Source organism: Aegilops tauschii, chromosome 3 (genome assembly GCF_002575655.3).
Source record: "Aegilops tauschii subsp. strangulata cultivar AL8/78 chromosome 3, Aet v6.0, whole genome shotgun sequence".
Taxonomy (NCBI): domain Eukaryota; kingdom Viridiplantae; phylum Streptophyta; class Magnoliopsida; order Poales; family Poaceae; genus Aegilops; species Aegilops tauschii.
The window spans coordinates 16,108,962-16,113,329 of record NC_053037.3 but is presented as its reverse complement, the minus strand read 5'-3'; the positions used below and the strand labels follow the sequence as shown (position 1 = coordinate 16,113,329).

General features: G+C 41.0%; 1 long non-coding RNA gene across 3 annotated transcripts; it reads left to right on the top strand.

Annotated features, from left to right (window-relative positions):
- The first annotated feature begins 353 nt into the window (after positions 1-353).
- Positions 354-3,669, top strand: LOC109748956 (uncharacterized). Of its 3 annotated transcripts, XR_012204065.1 has the most exons (5): positions 354-483; positions 577-798; positions 1,050-1,179; positions 2,588-2,686; positions 3,494-3,669. It is a non-coding gene; the product is annotated as an uncharacterized lncRNA (long non-coding RNA). The 3 variants fall into 3 exon arrangements; XR_012204066.1 differs by lacking the exon at positions 2,588-2,686; XR_002229472.4 differs by having other exon boundaries at positions 2,588-3,669.
- Positions 3,670-4,368: the final 699 nt, after the last annotated feature.

Genomic DNA, 4,368 nt, shown 5'->3' with positions numbered 1-4,368 from the left:
GGAAAGCTTGTGTCTTCATCAAAGTGTTGGTCGGGGATTAATGCCGACCGACTTCTTGGTTGCCAGTTGGGCCGGCTCGTCTTTGCGCGCGCGGGCTGAAAACTTAGCGCCAAGCCTCCCTCCTATTTTTTCATTCAGCCTTCGGGCCGCGACTAAATCCAAATTCCCCAAGCCTAAGTCCTCTCACGCACTCCCTCCGCCGCCGACCGCTAGCTATCTGGCAGTCTGCACGCCGTCGACCGCCCGCCGTCTCCAGCACGCCGTCACCTCGGTAGCAAGGTTGCTGCCCTGTCTCCTTCATCCTCCTGCACCCCCGCTGCTTAGCCCCCAAACACTTCTAACCCTAGGGGGGGGGGGGGGGGGGGGGGGGGGCTCGTCACCCAGGAGCCGCCGCCACGCCATGGGCTTCCTCAGATCTGCGCCAGCCGGTTCGTTTGAAGAAGGATCTGGCCGTTGATTGCTGCTGCTTCCCCTTCCCCGACGGTGGGTGTTCTTCTCACTCTCCTCGCCCTCTCCACCCCTCCCCAATCGGTGCTTCTGTTAGTTGATTTGTTTGCTTTTCCCTTTTCCGTTCAGATCAGCCATGACTTGGGATAGTACTTCTATCCAGCAAGCAGCGCTTCGGCTGGGAGCTCGAGCTCAAGCAGAACGTCAAAAACAGGGGCTCTATCTGCTAATGGGCTAGTCGGAAATGCAGTCTAAGAGCTGGCTACTGCTCATGTGATTTCTGGATTTGAGAGGATGAGAACTTGAGAAGAACAAGCTTGATACTATGATTAAAAAAAGTCTATACTACAGGTATTCCTTTCAGTACTGTTGCAGCAAACCTTTACTAGCTAATTTTCTATGACTGGTTGTGATTGATTTCTGAACTTTAGAGCTTGTGAGTTGTAATTTGTGATTTCATAGGATGCTTGAAGGTCAATACAAGGGTATCCTGTGAAAATTCATTACTTCCTATAATCATACTAATGTTTCTCATTTTTAGTTAAGCATTGTAGAATTCTTGCAAACATAGGAGTATATTAATTTTTCATCCTCTGAACCAGGTGAAAGTTGAGACACACCATACATAGGCTCTGCAAGCGGACGGAAATAGACCTCTTCGTCGATGACTTCTACGAGGACGATATTGACCTAGAGGCTGGAGCTTTGCTACTCTTTCCGGCCAACAACAAGGTATCGTTTACTTTTTCTCTCCCCACATCCAATCCTTCCCTGTTCCTATCCCTCTTCCTTATTTCCTGCTATAGGGCAACATACTGCAAGTGTTTGTTAAATTGTTAGTCTCAATGCTCCAATTCTAGTAGAAGGATTTTCGGTAGGAAGACATAGCATCAATCAAGGATTTTCGGGTGGAAGACATAGCATCACTCATGGTTGTATAGATTTACTCTTGTATTTCTGTATTTTTTCAAAATTAGTTCTGTAAAGCTTGTAGAGTAGTTCAGTTCTTAAGTTGTTTTACACTTAGGCTTGTATTAACTTACTACTTATTTTCTCCATAATTTTGCAACATTAATTCTGTAGTACTTAGTACAGTTTTTCTGGAATCAAGATAAAATACATGTATATCTAGACGTTTGTATTTCTACAGTCATGCTTCTAAAGATTTTACAGTTTTATTTTCACTATAAATTTGCTTCAGTAGTTCTGTAACTTCCAGAATAGTTCAGTTAAGAGGTTTTACTCTTAGGCTTGTATAAACTTACAACATCTTTTATTTGTAATTTTGGAACATTAGTTCTTTATAGCTTTAGTTTAGTTTCTGGAAAAAAAGATTAAATACGTATTTTTGCAATTTGTAATTTACAGTCATGCTTCTACAGAGTTTACAGTAGTATTTTCTGTCAATTTGCTTCACTAGTTCTGTAAAACGTCCAGAATAGTTCACTTCTGGAATGAAGAGTGTAATTTACCTTTTCGCTTGTATAGATTTCCAGCTGTATTTTTTTTGTTATTTTTCTTCAGTAGTTTTCTAAACAAGACTAAATATGAAAAGCTGGTTCTAATTTATTCTCAGTCTTTCTCTATAGATGTTACGGTTGCATTTTTCTTATTAGTTTTTGGCAATTTTGCAATGAGAATGGTTCCACAACCGTAGACTGTTCTGCTTTATAAGGCCATTGTATCCATGAAGAAATTTGTTACTTATTTCTGAATACATCTCTTACTGTTTATCTGTACGTTGCAGAGCAACTCGTATTGGTGTAGCTTAGATACATTTTAAGATATGGCATGAAGCTAGCCAAGGTCTTCTATTATTTCTAGCAACATGTGATTGACTGAACAAAAGGACTACACTCACATATGAAGTGCTTGCAAGTTTTTTTTAAAAAGCAAAGGACTAGCGGTGTAGCTAAGGGCTTTAATTTGTTAGCACTTCATATTTGTTGCTTCTAAAACACTTGTATGCACAGATAGTTTCTCTTGGTTATCATAAGTGAACATTCTTGAGATAAATTTCGCCCAGTTTTTTAGTGGGGAAGGAAAGCTTCATGATATCCATTTAAAGCGCTGATATCTATTTGAAAATTAATTTATATGCATACCTCCTCGATCCTAACAGTATTTTTCTACTGTATAGGAGAAATCTTCTCAGTTTCTGAATCCTGAGCAGTAGCAAGTCAGGTGCTTAATGGTGATCCTACCATGCATATGGCATAAGCAAGTTAGTTCTAAAAAGGTCATTGTTAATTCGCCCACATCTGTCCCGCAATTGCCACAACTTAGTGCAGTGAGATCAGAGGATGGTCATCAATTTAATCTAATTTGTGGCACTGAAGTACAGATGCTTTTCTCCGATATTTTTAGGAATATAATAGTCAGGTGCAGTGTAAGTTCAGATACTTTTTGTTTGGTATTTTGCAGGTCCTCATGTGCTTAGTACTGCATTTAGAAATGATTGCGGATAGATTCTTCTCCTTGAAATTCATTTCTAACATAGGGAAAGTATGCATAACCTCCTGATGTACGTGGGTTTTTGAGAATGCTTTTCCCAGGCCATGCTGCACTCATCATTGAAACTTCTAGCTGTGTATTAGATAGTAATCATTTTGCCTAATGTATTGCCGTCTAGTGCAGCAAAGTGTGGTCTTTCCACCCCAGATAAGAAAAAGAAAGATAACTAGTGCAGTCTTTTCTTCAAAAATGACTTTCATCTGTCCGTTGGTGGATGTGTTGCTCCCAATAATTGGGTGTCTGGACATTCTAAATTGTTGCCTTGTGGCCAGATGATGCATATGCTCCTTTTCCATTTAATATACTTCTTGGTCTGCGACTTGAGGAGATTGATACAGGCTATATGGTTGGTCGGTGTGGCATTGATGCTTTATTATGTCTAATCCGTCACAGATTCTAATTAGAACATGCCATGTTTTTATAATGCTAAAATCCCAGTTTGTTTTTGCCATTGGTGCTTTATACAATTATTATTTATTCCATTATCTCAATGAATGCATGAATTCACCGGCGACCCTTTTATCCTTTGTAGGAATGACATACATGAGGACCAGGAAGTAACCATGAAGATGGCAGTTTTTGTTAGCTAGGCATTTTGTGTAATGGAGAAAAACATTGTGTCTTTTATCATTTGGTAAACCTATATGGTGTCTTGTCAACTGGGCATTTTGTGTAATGGAGCAAACAATGAATCATTGGACATGCATCTGTCATTTTGTAAACCAATCAGGGTGTCTCGGTGATTGAAACATAAATGTTTCCTCCTTTCAGTTAGTTACTTTTACCTATAAGAATACTCTGAGTTGCAATGAGATATGCAACTTGATTTATATTGTTTGGCAAGGCACAAGCCAAATAATGGTTGGGTAAATATATCTTGCTCGGCTAAACAAAATGCTATCGAACTGTTGGTCGACAAAAGATAACAACGTCCTATTGTTGGTCGGGAAATGTTTGTGGCAGGGCCGAGAGAAAGTCGGTCGGCAAATGTACTACCGTCGGACTGTCGGTCGGGAAAAGTTCATGGTAGGGCCAACAGAAAGTTGGTCGGTAAAGGAAGTACCATCGAACAGTCGGTCGGGAAAGTTTATCATCAGATAGTCGGTCGGGAAAGGTTCATAGTAGGGCCAACAGAAAGTCGGTCGGCAATGATTTCGATAGTCATCAAACAGTCGGTCGGGAAAGATATGTCGGTCGGGAAAAGGCTTTCCCGTCTGGACTTTCCCCAACAAACAAGGTCGGTCGGCAATAGTCTTTCCCAACTGATTGTCTGTCGGTGGACGTTGTTTTCCCAACCGACTTGCCTATTGGGGATGTAGTGCTGTGGTGTAGTGAAGGCACCATACGAAGCTGCCATTTCCTCTTTTGCGGCAGCTACCGCTGCTTTGACTGACTCTTCTTTGGTCT